The sequence below is a fragment of the Hyaena hyaena genome, unplaced genomic scaffold (genome assembly GCF_003009895.1).
Source record: "Hyaena hyaena isolate Hyena2069 unplaced genomic scaffold, ASM300989v1 scaffold_1143, whole genome shotgun sequence".
Taxonomy (NCBI): domain Eukaryota; kingdom Metazoa; phylum Chordata; class Mammalia; order Carnivora; family Hyaenidae; genus Hyaena; species Hyaena hyaena.
This window is the reverse complement of record NW_024081777.1, coordinates 343,497-366,412: the sequence shown is the minus strand read 5'-3', so window position 1 is coordinate 366,412 and position 22,916 is coordinate 343,497. Positions and strand designations below refer to the sequence as shown.

Sequence of the window (22,916 nt, the reverse complement as noted above, 5' to 3'; positions counted from 1 at the left end):
TCTGTGTCTGCACACAGTAGGTTCCTGTTGCCAAATGAAGACATACAACCCACCCAGGTGAGAGTTTTGAAATTTGAGGACTGCATTTTTACTGAATCCTTACCTTTGTTGTGGCAAAATTGAAACAGATAATTAGAAAATGATTATATAACACTTTGCTAATTGTGTAGCTGGTAAATAAAAATTGTGTGATATTAGAAAGGGACAGCCATTGTTCTTAGAAGCTGGGATTATTGTATTTGGTAACCAGGGATCTAGCTCCTTCTTTGGTCAAAGTTCCCAACTTCCCCGTGGTCCCCCTAAACAGAATGGAAAATCTGGAATCTGTTCTGATGGTGCCGCTTAGACAGTGTCTGTGCTTGCTGATGTGTTGCTGGCTGGTGAAGAAGGCCAAGCACAGGCCATCGGGCTATGCACAAGACACATTTTCTTAGGTAACTAAGCAAGGGAAATAAAAAAAAAATTCTTTATAATACAACTTTTCAGTATCCAGACCACTACGTAATCACGATCAGTAAAGCTGGGCTCTAAGGATAAATACACTTTTTATTTTTTACTTTTTTAATGTTTTATTTATTTCTGAGAGATAGAGAGAGAGACAGAGAGAGAGCGAGCGAGCAGGGGAGGGTCAGAGAGAGGGAGACACAGAATCTAAAACAGGCTCCAGGCTCTGAACTAGCTGTCAGCACAGAGCCTGATGTAGGACTTGAACTCAAGAACCATGAGATCATGACCTGGGCTGAAGTTGGATGCTTAACCACCTGAGCCACCCAGGTGCCCCATAAATATGCTTTTTAAAAGCTGGTTTGAATCTATGCTGTTTCTCAGCTTGCCATTTTTATAGGAGTGGAAAACTTAGGCTTCCACCTCAGTTTGCTCATCTTTGAAAAGGGACTATTCACAATGTATCAATTATAGGGTGGTTACGGAGGGCCCTGAGATAATACATGATGAATGGTTTCAACAGTGAAGGCAGAGTTTTTAAACCCTAGTTCCTAGACTATTCCTGCCTCTCTGCTTCTCCTGCTGGAGCCTGGAGCAATGTTCAAGAGGTCTTGTCTGGGGTAAGACAAAGCAAGCGGGAGTCTCTATGAACTAAATGGTAAAGTAAGAAAATGGTTCAGATGACTCAAGCCATGAAGATATTTGACTAACACTGCTTTAGTTCTTTAATTCCTCACTCAGGAGGCACAGCCATGGCCATGTTTTACAGCTGAAAGAAACTTTGCAGGATCTCTGGTGTGGTCCCCTTAGTTGACCTTCCCGTCAGAGAGGTAGGATGGATGGCTAAGAGTTGCTCAGCCAGGTGGCAGTTTCATCCTGGTTCTCATGCTGTCTGGACTCTCCACCATATTTGTTTTTTCTTAATGTTCTAAAGTAGGCTGTCTTTAAATTAAAACAAAACTTCCACAAAAAAATGGTCGTACTCTTGTCTTTAGGCATTATACATTTTTATAGCATTGCATTTTACAGATTACCTTATGTATTAGACTGTACACACACACACACACACACACACCCTCCCCCCCCACCCCCGTTCATTAACCAATGTGCTGCTAGATCTGGGGCTTACAAATACATTTTTATAGAAAAATTTCAGGGTTCCCATGTGTAACTGCTTTTTCAGTAGTATTTTGCAAAGGAATGACTAGAATGGTAATGGAGTCTGTTAGGCTGATATCCAGGGCCTGGGCTGGCTGCATGGCGGTTCTAGAAAGTGCTGAAGGATGATCTCATTGTTTGCTGCAATATAAAGGGAACGCTTGATTAGGGCATGTCACTCCCATTCATCTTGAAAATAACACATAGAGTTCAATGGACCCAGTGCTGAGGTATGTAGTTTTCAGTGCTATAGAAAGGGGAGCCTTGTTATCAGTAGTTACAATGTTATTCTACCCTGACAGTTCAGGACAGTGTCGCCAATAGCTTCTTGGACAAGTGAACTTAACAGGGAATGTGGCACTTTTCACATCTGGCCAAAATTCACGTGACATTAATTTTGTTTTGTTTTTGCCAAGATTATCTTTACTTGCACCATTACCTTGATTAATGCACAAGCAGATAATAACATATCAACATTGAAATAACCACAACGTAACTATCTAGGGGAGAACAGCTAAATGAAAATAGAGCGGAATGAAAAAAGGGCATTTCGTGATGGAATAGACAAGAGCACATTTTGAACATGCATTCTCCTCTAAATGTTTTCACAAATTTGATCATTATGTTCATTTTATTTAAAGTTAGCTAAGATTAACTCATAGCAAGAGAAAAAATATATCCTCTATACTATACTATAAAAGCTATAAAATCTAATTAGATAGTGGGAATTCAATAGAAATTATTACAGCCATAACGAATTAGAACACAATAAATAGTATAGATTTTGGAAATTTATTGCCTCAGGTAGATAGTGCATACATTATTAAGCTATGCAGAAGTCGTCTGGAGAAATATTTATTCAGAAGTGAGCTAAGTGAGGAGGCCGAAGATTATTAAGGTCACCGTAAAGACATGAGACCACAGAGGGGAGGGGAGGATTCTGGGAACAGACTCAGTGGAAAGCTTAGTACCAGAAAACCACAAAGAACTAATATGTTTGGGAAGACACACTGCATCCCAAAATACTTTTTGAATAGTTACAGAAATAGCTTTATTTTCTTTCAAAAGAAATAGGAAATACATTTTACATAATCTAATCAGAACAGGAAGACTGCATTTTGTGCCAAGCTTAACATGAATTCATTTTCTTTGTTATAGCTTAACTAGCCCTAGCCTCTCCCCTCCAATCATAACAGGCTCCTTCTGGTTTAATTATGTTTCTAGTTTTGAAGACGGGGTAACCACTTATGCAGGGAATTTGACTTTCATTGATCAAGAGGAAAAATGTTGGTGTTCTGATTAACCATTTAACTGACCCCCAGTTTAGCTTCTTACGATAGTTCTCTCTCAGACATGGGTGTAAGGCACCCAGCATATAGGCGGAGGCAATTGAACCCCTCAGATACTCTAACACAATTGCAAATAGTGTTATACATCACTTTTTTATTAAATGCACAGTAGAGAGCCCTGAGACCTGAAACAGGAGAGGACTTAACACTCCACGAGAGGAAGCTGTATATTTTGAGACCAAATGGTGAAGAAAATTACTAGAATGAGCAATTTATCTGAAACTTGACTATGCATCGGACCTTTTGATCCAGCTAAAAAGTATCAATTCCTCAGTTTGCCCTTGCCATTTTAATTGCAAGTCCAATGAATTCGCAAGAAAACAAAAGTGAGATTAGATCTGAAAATACGATTCTTACTTTGGCAATCAAATAACAAAACTATTGAAAAGACAGCATGGTTTTCACTTCTATGTGGAGCATGTGTTTTTTTACATTCTGAAATGAATGTTCACTATAGACTCACATTGTATAGTTTTTACAGAAAATAACTAAAAAAGTTAACTTTTATGTAATCTAAATATCAGGGTTCTGGGCAGAGGCTACTGAATCTCGCATTGTGTTTCCCCTATTTTGTGGCTGTGGGAAAGCAGATTTGGTACTCAGCGTGTTTGTCTTTCTTAGATTTTCAAGATATTATATTAAAATATCATACTAAAAGCAATAATATATAGGCATTAAAGAGTTTGCTATTGAACAATCTTTCCTCAAAATTGAACATTTTGGTGCAAGCTTGAATTTGTTCTATAGATTTAGCTAGTGTCTATCTCCAATGTAAGATTTTCTGGACCCTATCTCAAATTTTCAAGTTCCTAATGTTCAGTGAGAAAATATAACTTCCTATGATCCATCCTACAGCATACTTCTTAATACATACAAAATAAATTGCCTGAAAAAGTCAGGGAAATAGTTTAAAAACAAGGCAGAAAAACCAAAAAATTACAAAATATTCTTTAAAGGAATCACTTGATATTTAAAAATAAAATTGTGCAAAGGCTATGGAAATCTTAAATCCACTGTCATATATATAGTCATATATATGTACATATATATATATAGAGAGAGAGAGAGAGAGAGAGACAGAGACAGAGAGACAGAGAGAGAGAGAGACCTCATTTAAGATTTCACTAAGACTCTGTGAGCTGAAATTCACTGTTGATAAGAAAAACGGAAAGTGTTTGACTTTACTGGACCTTAACTTCATTGGAGCTTAGTATATCCATCTGATGTAATAAATTCACACTTTTCTATGTTAAATTCATTCATACAATAGGAGCTTATAAAAAAGAATATAGACTAAAGAGTAAGTTGCATAATGAGATTTAATCTATGTAAAATATGTCCCAGAAGAAATGTCCTTTACTTTGATCATATCCCTTGAAACAAGATCCCCTGCTGGAAACCACAATAAAACGAGAGCTTGGGAAAAAAAAAAAAAAAAAAAAAAAACTCCTCTGGCAAGCAAGCTTGCTTTTTAAAACAAAAGTTCACCAAGCCCACCAAGCCCATGATCCTGGGGTGGGCTTAATTAATGTCAATGAAATCTCAAAGGTTCCCTGAGGCTTAAACGGGAAATAAATCTCAATGGCTTCTCCGTGCCTTCCTCTCTGAGATTCTCAGATTGGAGACACACACACAGATGTGCACATGTGTGCATATGCATACATGCTACACATGCATAAACACACAGTAGGTGTCTATTTCATTATGAAGTGCCCTTTTCAAATTTTATTTATTCCAGAGGAGGTATCACTTTGTCATCATTTACAACATGGCTCCTGAATGTCAACAGCTACATTGTCATCTTACAATCAGAATGACTTAGCATATTTCTCTAAGTGGACATGGTAACATTTCTGTCTTGCTTTTGGGTTCTATCATTGACTTACGTTTATATTGAATCCCTGGGGCTACCCTGTCAAGCTCAACTGAAAAGACATTTTTGAGTGGAATCTCTAGTTATTGTTCATTAAAATTTTACTAGTCCCTCATTGAATTGAAAGTTTGTTGTTGTTTTGTCACATGTACACACTCCATTCCATTTTACTCAGACTCAACGAGGTTCTGATCCGGACTGCAAATTTTTCTAGAAGAAATATATAACTAGAAATGCTAACAAATGTTTAATTTCCCCTTATATTGGTTATGTATGCAAAGACTTGTCAGGAGCAGGTTCACAGATCACAGAAAACCATGTTGTCCCTGAAAAATGAACGAGGAGGCTATAGACCAGTTTTCATTCATACCTAAACGCACGGTAAATGCTGATTCACTGGCTTGGAAGTTACAATTCCACCCTGTAAATAGCACAGCTAACTTTTAATGTGAAACACACACACATACACACACACACATGCGCGCGTGCACGTGCGTGTGTGTTTCAGAGTCATGAAGCTGCTGTACTACCCAAGGAAACAGATTCTGAAAAATGATTATTTTTATGAAAATTCTCTTCAGTTGTTCTTCTCCTATCTTTCCAATTATGGCAGCCACATCATTTTGAGACTCTGAGTCACTTTAAAAGTTTTGTTATGCAGACTTCAATTTTCTAAAGATCTCAGAAATTTACGAGAGGTCTTAACAAACCTGGTGTGACTCTGCACGGTTTTGTGCTGCCTTTGTAGTTTCTAAAGCACTCTAACATTATTTAATTAGCTAAAATTTCTCCTCTCTTGAGAAATGGAAACTCAATGAAATGTCAACAATGCTGTCAGTCTGCTTCAGGCTAAACTCATTACACAAAAACTAAAGGTAAAAATAGTCCAAGGCAGAATTCTTTGTCACAGATTTGAGGCCCACACCTTATGCCAATGAAATCCATATGTGATTCTATAAAAATGCTAAACTGGGAAGAGTAGCTAATAAATTATCTCAACAGAAGCAATAATTGATCAGTCCTTGCATAGAAATTTATCTAATTAGCCAAATAACATATCAGGTTCTGTTGGGGATTATCTGACTACCACATTTACTGTTTGATGAACCTTTGCTTTTCAGCTCTGGGAAGGCTAAAAAATGCTCTGAGCTGCTCTTTACACCAATATGAATTTTTCCCCCAAGAAAGAAAGAAAAAAATAATTGTCTTTTTAAGCCAAGTACAGCCAAGAATGGAACAAAAATGCCTCAATTTATCTGATTTATCATGGAGGGCATGGAGGGTTTGGGATCCATGGACACATTACTAAAGATAGTAAAAATTTGGCATTTTCTATTGTCTAAGGGTTTATAAAGGCTAAGTTTCTTGATTTATTTAAATAGATTATAGGAAAGAGCAAAGTACAAAAACAAGTGCTATATACTAAAGGTATGTGAATTACTCCTTCCCAAGGATAATGCAAATTAGAAATACGTAAAGCTTTGTCTGCACCTGGGATCTTTAATGAGGATAAAGAAAAATCAGACAGAGATTCTCCTGGGGAAAGAGAAGATCGTTATTTGAATAACCTGCAGTGAATTCTAATCAATGCGACGTGACTTTGAAAATGAATGTGGTCTTTCAACCCGCTGTACTTGAGCTGTAATATTAATCATAACTTCATGGTACAGTAAAGCTTATGACAAATGCTTGTTCAGTAGACTCAGAAAAAGACTGGCTTGGATATGCTAAGGAAATCTGGAACCATGGAAATACAAAGACTCTTCTTTTTTCCTCCTTGCTAGCCCATTTATTGGCTAGTGTTTCCTGTTATCTTTCTTTAATTATCTCGAAAGAGGTTGATGCAAATTGCATGTCATAACTGTAATTGTTTTCTTTTTTTTCCAAAGGTGACATTTTACACACACTTATTTCCTGACACAGTTTTAGAGTGTTATTTAACATTAAATTATACCAGGAAACTGGTGTGCCAATCTGCTAAGGATGCATTAAACAGCACAGCAAACCTCTGCAATACAGGAGGAAGAGATTTTTAGCCCTGCCCCAGCAGAGCCTGCATTTGTTACAAGCATCTCCTAGACCGGAAGCAGGTTGAGCATACACTCGGCAGATCTCCCAGAATGCTAGGTAGAAAAGTGATGCTGACTTAAATAATAATTTTCCAAAAAAAAATCAGCTATCAAGTGTTTCCGACCTCAAAGAAAATGCAATTAGCTTTTGATAAGTTGACATTAAAAGGCTTCTATCCGAGGAACATAATGTGTTAACGCTAAATGCTCAAGAATCACATGAGGAAGGAAGATGATAAAATAAACAACTTAAAGTAATTTAAATCATTTTTTTTTTTTTTGTCAGAAAGTAATTCCAGGAAAATAAGAAGCCTGGCATATTTGCACTGGTCTGATGCAAATAGTGTTTAGTGATCAGAGCCGCCATCTTGGTTATTGTTGCTGCCTTAATGCTCTGGTGTGAACTGCCAAGGCTGTGACTCAGATCCACTGTCCAGCCAATGCCATTACCGCGCGATGAGGCAAAACACAAATTAATTCTTCAAATGTGTATGTTGAGAGGAAAACAGTTTCTGGATTTCAGTTAAGAAGTAAAAGGGAATGTTAGGTGGTACTCACAAATCTGTGGGAAGCCAAAGTGGACAGATGCTCTCCAAGCTTACTTTTTTTTTTTTTTCTTGCTCTTCCAGTGTGCTAAGAAATTACATGCTGTAGGAGACAGACACTATTTTTATCCCCATTCTAGAGATGAGAATTCAGGGTCTGAGGGATACTGAATTACTTTCCCAACTAAATCAAAGTTTTAAGTGGCAGAGCCAAAAAAAAATCATTAGAAATGATTAGACTTCTAATATTAACACCTCATGCTTTTTCAAAACAACTTTTTTGAGTTATAATTGACTCAAATTATAAAATCCTTTCATTTTAAGGGTACAGTTCAGTGATTATTAGTAAATTTACTGAGTTGTGTAACCATCGGCATAATCCAGTTTTCGAATATATTCATCTCCTCGGTAAGATCCCTCATGCCCATTTACAGTTAATCTGTTCCTACCCTCAGCCCTAGGCTACTGTTAATTTATTTCTGTCTCTATAGGTTTGTCTTTTCTGGACATTTCACATAAATGGAATCATACAACCTGAGGTCTTTTGTGTCTGGCTTCTTTCACTTAGCATAATGTTTTGAGGTTCATCTGTGTTGTTACCTCATGCTTTTTATAATGCATTTGTCTACCCTTCCCTCTGCTCACTGCTTCTGCTCTATTTTGAGCTGTTTCTATTTTGATCTCACTTAGGATGAGAAGCAAGGAGAAGCAGTGCAGTACAAGAGAAAGAACACTAGCCCTGAGAGGAAGATCTGGATACGGAGCCTATGACCAACGCAATCTGATCTCTCAACTACCTCACCTGTAAATTTTGCTTACTAGGAAGACCAAGTGAGATAAATCCAAAACAGTGTGTGTAAAACCATATAAAATGGCAATTTATTAGTATTATGTTTAGTACAGCATCATGAGGTAAATGACTCAAGTTTTCAAGGTGCCATAATTTCTCTATACCCAAGGAATTCTGGATCTAGGGTGAGAAAGGCTGATTAACATAATCTCAACACTGATAAGGAAATTTAAGATCCTTCAGTTCAGGTCACTGGTTTCCTGATTATAAAGCTGGTCTAAACTTGTTTCAATGTGCCTGCCAACAGCGGTAGACTTTAATTTTTCAAAGCTAAACCATTCCTAAATTCTATTTACCCATAGTGGTGGCCACCAGTCCCAAATTGTGGAAACCACATACAAATCATCCATGGTGTCCTTTAAAAATGCCGATTCCTGGATTTATTAGAAATGGAGCTTAAAATTTTTCATTTAAAGAAAAACTCTTGAAGATGATTCATTTATATCCTAACATTTCAGAACTAGACATGAGTGAAAGCTGTTAGAGATGTTACCCAGAGAATGGTCAATATAACAATATTAGATGATTCTAGAATCATCACAAATTCTCTTTATGCGGAGGTTGCTCAATATCCATGTTCCCTTCTCTCTTTTGGTACTCTCATTCCAGAATTTTAAGTAGCCTTCCTTGCTACAAGGTGTGGGCATGTGACTCATTTCTGGTCAATGACATGTGAACAAAATGACTTGTGAACAAAAATAGATGTATGCTATTTCTGGGTTATGTCCTTAAAAGAAAGGGATTGGCTTGCCAGTCCTCTCTTCCTCCTTGTCACTAGCTAGTCTATGGACAGAGTAGGGGTGAGCCCTCTGTGACCATGTGGAAAAGCGCAACACTAGTGACCTGCAAAGCGGCAGGAGTCATGAGTTCAGGTATCGAATAATCTTGCCTACTTTCCGCCAGCGCAGGTTCTTAAGCTAGAGAAATAAACTGTTATTTTGTTTAAATTATTGTTACTTTGTTCTTTGCTAAATAACTAAAAAAATGTCTAACTCTGCAAAAAGATATTGGACATTCAGAAAAGTCAGGCAAGTTGCTTTTTAATGTCTCTATTCCTAAGGCTGTTCCTTTTCTTAACACATTCACTTCACATAGTTGAAGATATGAGCCTCTCTGCTATTTCGTGCAATAAGGTGTTCCATTTGAAGAGCCTGAAGTTTTGGTCAAAGGAACACTCCAACATACAAGCATATGAAGGAGGTGGCATAGAGAATCCAGTTTGTATGATGGGGTTTACATTTGGCCCCACATTTTCAGGGTGGGTACGTTTGAGATCACTGGTAGGAATGGAAGTCAAGGGACTGGTCTTAGTAATTTTTGGTTTTTCCTGAGAACTTGACACACAATAAGCACTCAAAACGACCTACTGATTTACCCTCCGCAAAAGACCCCAGTACAGCATGAGTTGCTGACATAATGAAGTTTGTAGGGTTATACATAGGGAATGCACACTGACTCTGGGATTATTTCTTTAAAAGGGAGACAGGAGAATGTACATTACTAAGCAGGTGGAATTGGTAATTGCTGGGTTCCTTTCAGCTCTAACACTTCACGGCTCTCTCTCCCTTTCCTAAAATTTATTGCTGATTCTCTACTACCTTAATGATAAACTATGCGAACAAAAATTCCACACCCTCCCTAAATGCGTCTCTCATTGCTCTCTTCTCAGCTTTCTCTCTCTACACTTGCCCCCAATTCTCCCTGCATTCTCCTGACCTTACATTCTACTCCACCTGTTCCCTCTGCTTGGGGACATATCTACCTATCAAATTCCCATCCACTCTGCATGAGTGAATGCCCTTCAGTGTTATGTGAATACACATATCCCCTGATGGCAGGGGAAGTAAACAGCTCTGACAGTTCCTGGACGTCATTCTAATAGATTTTGAATGATGATGTCTCACTGAAGAGACTCCATGCAGCACGACTCCAAGTCAGGAACCAGAGCATTGAAGATGCCTACTGATCAAGAAAGGGTCATCCCCACTTTCTGACCTCTAATGTCTCTTCCAAGGGGACTAGATCAGCTGATTCTCCAGAACAGTCCTTTCCTGCTTCCATTTGGGAAGTGTTATGGGCACAGGATCACCAAAATACCTTCTAAGCGCTTCTCATCATCCCCACCTCGTCTGGGCACCACCCATGCCTCCCCAACCACTACTCTTTTAGTCTGAGCCTCCATCAGCTCCCATCTGAACTTATCAACCTTCCCATGATTCCTCTTCTTCCACTGAAATCTGCCCACCCAAGTCTACACAAAAGAAGCACAGTGATTTCAAACCCACCAGTGGTGTCCCATTGCACTGATTATGATTCTAATGGCATCTCTCTTGATCTAGCTTCTGCCCATCGCTCTGACTTCATCTTGTACTATCCTCCCCAACTGCTCTACTCCATCTCTGCTGGCCTGGTCCTCAGAATCTCAAGCCCCCCCTGTTTCACAGTCTTCTGTGACTTGCACTATCTTCTGCACAACACATACCCCTTTCAGCTTGGTGTGGCTGGTCACCTCTCATCAAACAGGTCTCAACTCAAAAGTGAACTTGTAGAGTGAACGTCTCTGGTCCCCTCTTGCTGGTGTTCCCTTCTCTCACCATATCAAACCATTTCCTTCAGATCACTTCACATTATTTGAAGTTATTGTAATTGAGCACATCATTAGATATCATTAAATTGTTGTTAAATGAATGAGTTTCACATAGTGTTTAAGAACTCAACCAGGAGCCAATCTTCCTGAGCAAGTCTTGGCCTCTACATTTGACATCATGGGTCTGTGGACAAATTACTTATCCTTTTTGTGACAGTTTCCTCAGTTTCTTTATCTATAAAATGAGTATCCTAATAGCACCTGCTGTCAGGGTGAAGATTAGATACATTAATACATGCAATTAGAGAGGAAAAATGCTTATATGGAGCATCATAGGCACTGAGAAAAGTCAGTTTACGACTTAAAGAATTACATTTAAATTCCTAACTAGGATTAGAACTGAAAAGCATTATGGTAATAACATAGGTTTAACAAATGCTTAAGGTTTTAGGTGGGACCAGAACACTTATGAATCCTTTGATGCCAAATTTTTAGACCCCTGGATTGTTAAGGAAAATTGTGTAAGGGTCTAAGTTTTTCTTTATTAATCCATTCATTTATAAATAAAATTTTATAGAATTATTATACGTCATGGTCTGTAGCAGGTTATAAAAATGGATGGATTGCCCATAAGCTTGAGAACATATATAAACAAGCATTTACACTATGGTGAGCAACAAAAGCTCTGTATCCAGAATGATGGGAGCACTGAGCAGGGAACGTGGAGGAAGAAGAATCTACCCCAACTCTTCCTGGGTTGGGGGCAGGTGGCCAGAAGAGATCTGTGGTCCTTGCAAGGCAAGCTCTAGCCTATTTGGGGAGCACCTGTGGGCTCCCCATCATGGGAGACAATAACATGCTGTGAACATGCAGTCGCTTCTTGACTGTATAACCAAGGAAAGAATGCAGAGTCATTTGCTCTCCCCAGCAGCATGTGAATAAATATGCCACACATATGTATTTACACAAATGCAGAATTATAGGCCTGCTCCAGAGGGGGGAGGATCCGAGTGTTGAAACCTGATGGCATATCAACCATTTCCTGAGGGATGTTGTCTGTCAGTCTGTTTGTGCTGGCTGCTTGAAAATCACATGTGGCTTTCAGATGGAGGAAAGGAAAAGTATTTGCATATAAAAATGGGAACATTTTCAGGATAATGCTTGACAAAAGCCATTTGAGCGATTATACAATATTTCTGGGCCAATCTTTGGGCACAAGTTTCTGGAAGGAGCTTCTGAAGAGTGTCTTCTTGGTTTCTCTCTTTCTTCTCTGGCCATGGTTCTCTTTCAGATAACGGGTTCATTCTTGCTGAGACCTTCAACACCCCCATTCCTGCCAACCCCACCCCATTTCTCTATTGCAGGGAGATGATAAAGGTGTGACATATATTTTCACTGTTTTCCCTTCAATCGGTATCAAATCTTACTACAGTAAAAATGAATGGGAACCAAAATTCTGATGAGATTCATGTCATGAATTAAAAGATCCGAAGTTGATTTTTTAAATGGGGCAGGGGGAGGTCTATGAAAAGGGCACTAAAGAAGCATGAGGTGACCTATCCTAATCAAAAAAGTAAATAAAGCTTCAGAATAGGAAATGATATAGCACTTTAGCTGAGTGTATTACTTTTAGAGTCCTCTAGACCTAGATAGGAAGGCTGCCCCCACTTACTAATTGTTTTACCTTAGTGAAAGAGCCTGCTGGGGCTTCTCAACATCCCTCTTCTCCTCTTCCTGGGCACGTGGCCAGTCAACATTTCCCAGCCTCCTTTGCATTATGTGTGGTCACGTGATTGGATTCTAGCCAATTATCACCTCCACCCTCATCCATGGCCAGACTAAATTGGAATGTCACATGAGATAAAAAGGAAGTTTTCATGGATTAGGCAGCAGAAATTTTAAGGTTGCTATAGCCACTAGTCTACTCTTATAGAGTTGAAGAAGAAGATTCCTAAACTTTGCTTTAGTTTCCTAGGTAGAGTGGGGCTAACATACTTACTTTATGTAGTTGTTATGAGAACCCTCAGGGGGGTGCCTTTCTTTTCTTCTTCCAGTTACTTTCTTCTTTTTTCATGTATTTATATTTATCCTCATCATAGCAAAAAAAATTCTAGTTCTCATTCTCTGATGTCCACTCTGCTTGCTAGCTGGATAAAAATTGTAGGAAAAGTAAAGCAACCCAAGAAATGGACCATTGCTAGGAAGGAGTGACAAACTGCTGTGTGTCCTTAATTCAGTGTAAGAGATAGTCTGGGGCTCTGTGAGGCTGGTCTCTGAGCAGAGCCACATTAAACAAAAACACAAGGAGCACTCTAAAAACTTTGAAGGTTAATATGTATTGTAACTAATTTTCTCAAAGGGGATGACACATGCGTTTTACACTTTCTCAGAGTTTCGGAGAAATGCTTTCTAGACATCGGATTCTCATGATGTCTCAAATCTCATGATAACTACTAAAAACCTCTTCTGTGCTCTCATCTATTTGGTTTCCTTTCAATCTAAGTCATTAATTAATGTCTTTGCTCTTTCCTCCCTTTCGCTGCTATCTCCTTGCTGAAGGACAGTGATGACATGTCTGGCTCTACCCATTGGCCAAATACCTTGCCACGAGTCTGAGGTCCTGTCTTCTATGTCATGTGGGAAGGTACATCTGGAAGGTGTGGATTTAATTTCCTCCAACAGCTTATCTTGTAAATCAGTCTCATGGAACATTTTCTGAGATTTGATCTAATGCTTCATATGACCTAAGAAAGGAAAAATCAGAATGGGGACATTCATATATTTATTCTGACAATAGGCACTCAGGATGAGGTCTCTACAGTCAAAGTCAAGCCAAGAACTCATTCCAGGGCAAGGAAGGATGAATGGGGCTTGCCTGAGAGGCCTGGGTGAACAATGTTAATCCTTGACCTCTCTGAAGGGGTGGGCAGGGCTGGCCAGGTGGGAAAGAGTAGTGTAGTCCAGATATGCTCTGGTTTAAGTCAGACAGGGCCGGGGGGGGGGGGGGGGGGGAAGGGTAATCTCTCTTGTTAGTAACAGCTCTTTCTTCTGGCTTCCCATGTTCCCTGAAACAGCTAAGGTTAAGACGTTATGGAAATGCTATTTTTATCTGTTAGAGGAAAAGATAATAATATTTATCTTCAAACTAACTTCAGGCATATTTATTCAGCCACCAGAGGAGATGGGGACCCTAGGTGAGTAACCTTAGTTGCAAAGGGGATTAATGAACAATACTTGGTCCCAATGGAGATGGCAGGCAGAAGCAACCCAATGTCCTGTGTTTTTTTATTCTGCTGGACTTGTGGTTGTTAAGAATTGTGAAGGGTCTGAGATTCTACCCTACTTGCAAGCTGTCATGAGACTCCTGATTTCTGACTGAGAGACAAGTGACTTTATTACTCATGGCACAGCGGCAACTTACATGTTATGTTGCACTGGCCTCCCTTGTCCCCAGGTCCCATGGAACAATGCCTATGCTGTGGGTCTAAGTTATATCCGTGGAACCCTGAGCTTAGAAAATTCTAATCTTCCCTCACGATCTGTGAGCAAACCTTGTTTGCATTTGGTTGTGGAGGGAGATATTATCTTTATTATACTGGACAGCAAACAAATGTATCCTCTTCTCAGCAGAGACGTACTAGGTCTACTCCTTCGGGGTGTTCACTCTAGAGACATCCTTGAAAAGATAGATTAGAACAAAAAGTGGTCAGTGTCTCTGCTCACCAGCTGTGTAGAATTAAGAGAATTCTTTCCCAACAATGGTGGTTGTGTGAACAGGAAGCAAGGCATATGGAGGAGTCTACCAGGGTCCAAATCCAGCCCCATCATTATTATTTAGCAGCTTGCAGGAAGTTGCTTAAACTCTCTGGAGTTCAGTTTCCTCATCTGTGAAATAGGGAAGATATTACTTATCCTATAGAGATGCTATAAAAATGTAATAAGAGAGCCTGTAAATGATAGCTATGATTATATATCATTTAATCATAATGGATATCATTATACATTGCACAGGTAATGTATAACATTATATCCTAAATTTTACAATATAATGCTATATATTACTTTATTTTGCACTTTTTATTAATTTAGATCATATTTTTGTTTTGGGTAACAAATCTAGTTCGCTCTGTGTTGATATTTACTTGTGTTTAGACAGCACTATACATAGCCCTGGACAAGAAGACAGGGTCCCTTGGTTCCAAGTCTGCCACAAACCAGCTGGGTAGTGTTAGCAAGTCATTGAAACTAATTAGTCAAAGGAGGAGATTAGATAGAAATTCAAGGAGAGTAAAAAGTTTGTCTCAGAACCAGTCCCAAGCAATGGATAGTGAATGCCCAGAGGGTTGGATTAATAAAAATTTTGAGCCCATATCTAGGCAGAGCTGGAAAGTATGCCCATGGGGAGCTAATCATGTCTTTGGGGTGTAGACCTGAGCAGGGCTGGGGTGTAAAGAGCTGAAGGAGGTAGAAATGTGGTAGGACCCTTGCCATTGCTTTGCATACAACAGGTGCTAAGTTAATGCCTGTTCATTCATTAATTGATGAATTGAGTAATGTTGTTTCCAGAATTCAGAGTCAAGGATGGAAAAATGTGGAGGACATGAATCGATGGGCAGGGGAGGGGGATGGCACAGAACCAGTTTATGATTTCACTTTGGAATGAAGGGAGACCTACTTTTAGTTAGGCCACGACCTCTAAGACAGGTTAAATACTTCTGGAAATCCCCATCTGTTATCAGGCTGTATGTGGAGCCCAGGTGGCCTTTTTTCAAGTGACCTGGTGTTTTGCTGCCTCTGGTTTCTCCTGGGCTCCAAATTACTGCTATGAAGCAGCTGCTCAAACACTTTAATGGCCACAATTAAACCGTCCCAGAGGCTGACCTTTAGACATGGCAGTGGTTAATTGAGCCAAGTGCCCTGGGGTCTGCCATCTTTGGCAAAGCCTTGCAAGAGTCCAGTGTGGCTTGATCTTTTGTTTGGTTTCCCCACACATGTTCTAAGGGGAAATCTTATTTCCAGTCACACTAGTAGAAACGCCCAAAACCTGGAGATGAGACAAGACTGCTGAAGGAATTCCAACGTCTTTATAAGAGAAAGGTCTTGTAAATGGCAAGTTTGAAGGTCTCTAAAATTGTCTGGATTTATTAAATCCTTTAACAAGTAGAGCCAAGCTTTGCTGCGAAAAGACAGAGAATTAGTGACGTTATTCAATTAACATTCAATTAACATTAAATGAGTGACCAATAGATAGCAGGGAATGCTTCAGATATGGGGAGATGGCCTTGGAAAATAAGCTAAAAGGTAGGTTCATGGGAGCAGAGACTGGGGTTCCTGACTGGATTAGTTTGGTAGTGTATGACTCTTGATCTCAGTATTGTTAGTTCAAGCCTCATGTAGGCATAGAGTCTACTTTAAAAAAAGAAAAGAAAATAAAAAAGAGCAGAGACTGCTTTTGTTTGGTTCATGACATTTCCCAAATGCCTAGAATGCTGCCTGTACATAACAGATGTTCATTTAATATTTTTTGAATAAAGGAGTAGACAAAAACTCTACCCTTATTGAGCTCACAATCTAATAAGTACACAAAGATGTTCATCTTTTTAAAATTTTTTATTTGTTTCTGAGAAAGAGAGAGAGAGAAAGAGAGAGCGTGAGCATGGGAGGGTCAGAGAGAGAAAGATGTTCATCTTTTGTGATGAGTCCATAAAGCAAAGAAATGTGATATGGAAAGAAGGAAAGAAATGGAAAAAAGATGGGCTGGGGAGATAATGAGTACTTTGGTTAGAGAGATTCAGGAGGGTCTCACACACAACAAGGAGCCATCTTCTCATGAGAAGACTGTAGGGTGGAAAGGAGACTTCCAAGCAGACAATGGCAACAGGCAAAGGCCCCATGTAGGGAAATGCTGGAGTGTTGAAGAAACAGAGGGGAGAATTTGAGGAGAGCCTACTAGTGAGGTGGAGAGTAGTAAGAGGTTAAGTCTGAGTGGTATGCAGGAGCCCAGGTATAAAATCATGTTAGTAAAATATTGTTTATACTCAATGTTTAATTTTCCCAAGGCTGTCAACAAATTATCAAACTAGATGGTTAAAAAAATCCAGATACCTATTTTCTCACAGTGCTAGAGGCTAAAAGTCTGAAATCAAGGTATTGATAGGGTTAATTCCTTCTGGAAGCTCTGGAGGAAAATCCATTTCACTAGTTTCTGGTGGCTTTTGGTAATCCTTGGTGTTCCTTGGTCTGTACATACATTACATTCATCTCTGCCTCTGTTTTCACAAAATATTCTCTGGGTATCTTCTCTTCTCCCTACCTCTTCTCTTCTTCCAGGACACTCATCATTGGATTTGTGGCCCATTTGGATAATCTAGGGAGATCTCATCTCAAGATCCTTAATTTTATATTTGCAAAGGTCCTTCTTCCAAATAAGTCCCAAATCACAGATTCCCAGTGGACATATTCAGTGGAGGGGCACCATTCAATTTATTATACTTTATTTGCACTGAAAAGCCATTGGAAAGTGTCATGCAGAGGAATGACAAAAAGATTTATACTTTTCTGGATGAGGAGTAGACTAGAGTAGAGCAAAGTTGGAGGATCTTAGCAGTGAAAGATGATGTTTGGAGATTATCTCATCTGTGTAGGAGAAGGTGTAGATAGAAAGTCTGAGTTAGGACTGGGGCCAGGGTGTTAGTGTCAAGGCAATGTGAGAGTAGTTTCTGGGTTGAAATGGAGTCAGTGGCATCCAGGTAGCATCTCAGTCCCAAGTACAAGCTCACATAGATGTCAGGTCTTTGGCTGGAAATCAACCAGGCATTTTCCTTTTTATACTTTTCATTGCCCCACTCTTGGCCACTGCAGGCCTCATTTTCCTCTGGGCAAGGTTGCACCATACATTCAAAATTTTCTGCCTTTATGCTCTATAATCAGGGCTCTGTTCTCTCCTAACTAGAATTCACATAAATCTCAATGCTCCACTACAAACGGCCCTGAAACTCTAACATCCTTGCACCATGTTGCCTTGTAGGGTCTCGATATGCTCTGCCTGTCTGTTATGGGTTGAGATTGCTATAGGCAGGAAAAAAGACCCCATCCTCCCACATTTTTTCCTAACCAAAAATGAGATCTTGGCCAGGAGTTCTTCCTTTCCCTCTATGGAAACATGTCTAATAACATGCCTAGATAACTTCCTTTGGAAGGGGCAGGAGTGGGAAAACCCAAACCCAATAGTGTGGACGAACAACACATGCCCTCCAAAATTTGCAAGATTTTCACAAAGGCATGAGAGCAAATGTAGGATTTATGACTGGGAACTAAATGTGAAACTGAAATATTTTCTTTTGAAAGTCTAAAGTGTGAAAGTGTTAGCGTAAGGCTATTGAGAATTCTATTTGTTATTCTACCTGTCTCACTAATGAAAGAAAAAGCAACTTTTTGAGGTGCAGCAAGAGTTTGAGTGCTCTGGAGATATATAGACCTTTCCTAAAAATGCAAGTTTGCCTGTTTGCAGATTCCCTACATTGTGCAGGGGATCCTCAAATGATGGGTGTTTCTGTTTTAAGTCTTTTTCAGTTGTAAGTGACAGAAAAAGCTAACTCAAATTTCCCTAGCCAAATAGGAAATTTAATGGGTGATGTAACTGTAAAGCTGAAGTAGTCCAAGACCCCAGGCACTTAAACACTGTGTCTGGAATCCAATTTCTTTCTGTTAGTTTCACTCTATGCTGACATCAGACTTAGAGAGCTCCCACCTCATGGTGGCAGTAAGGATGCCAGACCTCTAACTTCACAGTCAGCAATGCCGTTGCTTCTGATTAATTCATTCTTGATCCATGACCTCTGTCTGGTGGGAAACAGGGCTGATTGGCTAGGTTTGAGTCACATGACCTCCCCTGGACCTGTGCGGTAGTCAGCAAGATGGAAATTGAATAGTCTTAGTGGGGAAGGAGTGAATTCTCAGAAGGCAATCAGGGTGATGTTACCAAAAAAGAGAGAAATGAACAAGGTGAAACAAAATAGCATAAACAGCAGCAGGCAAATGTGCCTTCACTAGCCATGTGACCTTGGGCAAATTGTTTAGTCCTTGTTCCTATTTCCTTATCTTTAAACTGGGGATAATGATATAAGTACTTTCTTCATAAAATAAGATTGAGTTGGTACATGTGACACACATAAAACAGTGCCTGGTCGCATCTGTTTTAGCCTTATTATTTATTTCCTTATAGTGGGAACGTTGTCTCTACTGAGCTTCATGAAGACAGAAGTCAAGCTATTTTACTGAGCAGAAGTGAGCCACAAAATTATGGTAAGCACCCATAACTAGAGAACAAGCAGAAATCTCAAAAGGGAGATGCAACGTATCCTGGGTCCTCCCACTTACCACCACCTCCACTGCTGCCCCTTGGTCCAAAGCACATAATCACTCAAGTGAACTTCTGAAGCATCCTCTCCTCTGATATCTTGGCCCTGCTTTTGACCTCTCACAGTCCAATCCCCACACTACAGCCCACGTAATCATTCTAAGACATAAATCTCTAGCATAGTATCTTTTGGTATTTCTGCGATAGAGACCAGAATCAATGAACTCCTAATTTGCTTGCTCTTGCCCTTTACTATCTCTACAATACTGCTTCCCTTCACGGTGCCATGGTGATTGATTTTTCAGCCATCTGGTCTTCTGTGTCTTACACATGCAAGCTCATTTCCATCTTTTTTCAGAATTACCTCCCCTTGGATCTGCCAGTGACTGCTTCCTTATTACCATTCTGACCTCACTTTGACTGCCAGCTCTACCAAGATACCTTTTCTGACTAAGTGAGACAAAGTACTTTTCCTTCCCTACCTGAGTAATTTTCTATATTATTTTGCCTCTACTATATCTTTTAATCCTTGAATTGGTCTTGTTTATTTTTTTGATTCCCTCTTTGAGACGAAAATATTTGAAGAAGTAATGAGGTGATGAGGAATTTCCTAAGACAGAGATATAGAGAAGGGGCCTGATGTTTGTGTCTTCTTTTCTCCTGAGGACATTTGCTCATACCTGAGAAGTCAGCTGAGAGTTTGAGAAAGTGAACAAAAACTCTTCCAGTCTGTGAGTCATAGGAATGGAGAGAAACTTCTTACTTTGAGTTGGGGCCCTGAAAACTACACAATAGGAGTAAGTGTGAAGTGGAAGAGAGAGTAGTTCAGCTTTAAGTCACCTCCATTATTGAGACTGAATTGAGGAAATTGCTTGTGCCTGCAAGTGCTCTGCAGACAAAATGTAAATCCAATCATGAAAGATGATATCATCCTAGGGCTCAAGTTATTTCTACAAACAATTTTGTGATATAATTTCTATTATCAATAAAAAGTAACTGGGGACATTAAGAGACATGATAACAGGAATGAAAACCAATAAAGGAAAACAGAAAACAGGAAAGGATTCAGGAGAGCTCCAGATACTCAAGCATCAGACACAAACTTTAAAATAACTTTTACTGTGTTCAAAGAAATAAAAAAAGATTAAAAATTTTCAGCAGAGACTGGGAAACTATTTTTTATAAAAAGAAACATGGACATGTTAGAACTCAAAAGTAAAGAATTCAATAGATGGATTTAACAGCAGATTCAGCTAGAGGGAGAATTAGTGGACTGAAGGACATGGCAGAAGGAAATGGAAGGTAAAACATGAATGGAAAATACAGTAACAAAGGTAAGAGCACAGAGGATTCATTGAGTAGATGTAACATTGCAGTCAAAGTCCCTGAAAGAAAGGAAAGGTAATGGGTTCTCAATTTTTACGTCAATCACTGGGTTTCTCTACTTTCAGATTGGTTCCTACTTCCATCTAAAACAATGCTGGTGTACAGTTTTTAAAATGATACCTTAGTACTTAAGAACATGGCATTAGTTTTATATAGTTTAAAATTATTTATTTATCTTTTGAAAGAGAAAGAGAGCGTGTGTAAGCAAGTGGGGGAGGGGCAGAGGGAGAAGGGAGGAGAGAATTTTAAGCAAGCTCAATGGCTGAATCTCACAAACAGCATCACCTGAGCCAAAATCAAGAGTTGGATAGTTAACTGACAGAGCCACCTAGATACCCCTGGTTTTATATTTTGTCTTCATCACTAATTAATTGAATGACTTTGGTCATGTTGTTTAATCTCTTTGTGCTTCAATGTACTCTTCTGTAAATGGTTGCAATTATATCTAACTCCCTGGATTATTGTAAAAATTATGTCTATATGTATCCATTTATATAGCTGTTTACATATATATTTAGATCTAAATATCTAAATAGATACATATAGATATATAGTATTTGGCTTAATATAAGTGCTCAATAAATTACAGCTGTCTGCTATTATTCATATTTAAACAATTGCTTTTATTCAATTTATACAACATTATCATCTATATATCTATCTACCTATCTATCTAATTTATGAAGACAACCCAGGGTATTCACATATATAATTTTTATTTTCCTAGAATATGTTTTATTGCTTCATCCCCACTCTCAAATTTTGTGTTAATCCAGGTTCTTTTCTCTAAACTTTTCTTTATATCAGTGATTCTCAATCTTATCTGTAATCAGTCTCACCTATGGAATTTTATAGAAATACAAATGTCAAGGTTCTACCTAGAAATTCTGATTCTGAGTGTCTGAATATTTAGTTTTTGCACACAAAAAATTCCCCAGGTATGTCTCAATAAGTATCCAGAATTAAGAAGCTCTGCTGTGCTCTACACAGTTTCTTCAGGTGGTCTCATCCATGTTTCTTTTCCTCGAACATCAGGAGACACCCAAGTTAGGTTTATAGCCTTGGTTTTTCTCCATGATCTTTCCCCTGAGTTCCATACTTATATGCACAGCTGTGTCTACTTGGATGCTCAAAGAATGCCCACACTTCATATACCATCACCCCTCCATCTAATCTTCTTTTCCTATATTCCCAGTGTTGGCAAAGGGCACCACAAGCCATCCAGTAAGTTAACAGCTTAGACTTGAATGTTTTTCACAAGGTAATACAATTTATATGTAACAATGACCTCAAAGGAAGGTTGTAAAAGGAAAAAAATCACCCATAATCCCATCTGTTACATGCTTTGTTCACATTGCTATGTGCATTTTTTTTTAAAGTGAGGAATTAGAGTGTGTCTATGTTCTCTTTCTCAAATAAGTCAATTCATTGCTTTTGAAAATGCCAGATTGCTAGGGCAAATACATATAAAATGTATATGTGATAAATGAGCCACTAAAATTAATTTGAAAGTGATGGATTATACAATAACTGATGTTGGAGTGAATGGCTAAGCATTTGGAAAAAAATCATTCCCCCATTACATTCTATACTGTAATATATTTCAGATAAATTAAATAGATAAAGTAGACAAAAATTCTAAAAATTAAAATACAGTTGCTCTGAGCTGGAAGAAATTTTACAATGATACTCAATCTAGGAATCCTAAGGTAAAGAACTGATAGATTTGACCACATAAGAATTAAGACAAAAAGTTTTTGCTTCACAAAAATCACTCAACGTTAAAACAACAAACTGGTGAACACTCAACATTATGACTATGCTCTTTGAGGTAAAAATAGATCATGTAAGAAACATGTATACCACAATAGAAAAATGTAAAGAGTTGAATATGCAGATACATAAAACTAATCAAATAAGTGAAATCTTTTTTTAAGTGTTTATTTATTTTTGTGAGATAGAGAGACAGAGTGCGAGTGGAGGAAGGGCAGAGAGAAAGGGAGACACAGAATCCAAAGCAGGCTCCAGGCTCTGAGATGTCAGCACAGAGTCCTATGTGGCTTGAACCCATGAACAGGAAGATCATGGCCTGAGCCAAGGTTGGACCCTTAACTGACTGAGACACTCAAATGCCCCTCAAATAAGTGAAATCTTAAAAACAAAATATAACATTTACTAATCAAATTAGCAAAGATGAAAAACAGGACAAGAATCTGCGTATGAGCAAATATTCACTGTAATCTGATGGGCATGCAAAGGGGTACAACTTCTCTCAAGGATAATTTGGTGTTATGCA

At 38.8% G+C, this 22,916-nt stretch overlaps 1 long non-coding RNA gene across 2 annotated transcripts; it reads right to left on the bottom strand.

The window, feature by feature from the left end:
* Positions 1 to 1,565: 1,565 nt before the first annotated feature.
* LOC120224260 lies at positions 1,566 to 14,358 on the bottom strand. Of its 2 annotated transcripts, none has more exons than XR_005526507.1 (3): positions 14,297 to 14,358; positions 13,476 to 13,619; positions 1,566 to 1,743 (listed from the first exon to the last, which is right to left on the bottom strand). It is a non-coding gene; the product is annotated as an uncharacterized LOC120224260 (long non-coding RNA). The 2 variants fall into 2 exon arrangements; XR_005526508.1 differs by lacking the exon at positions 1,566 to 1,743 and adding an exon at positions 12,943 to 13,018.
* Positions 14,359 to 22,916: the final 8,558 nt, after the last annotated feature.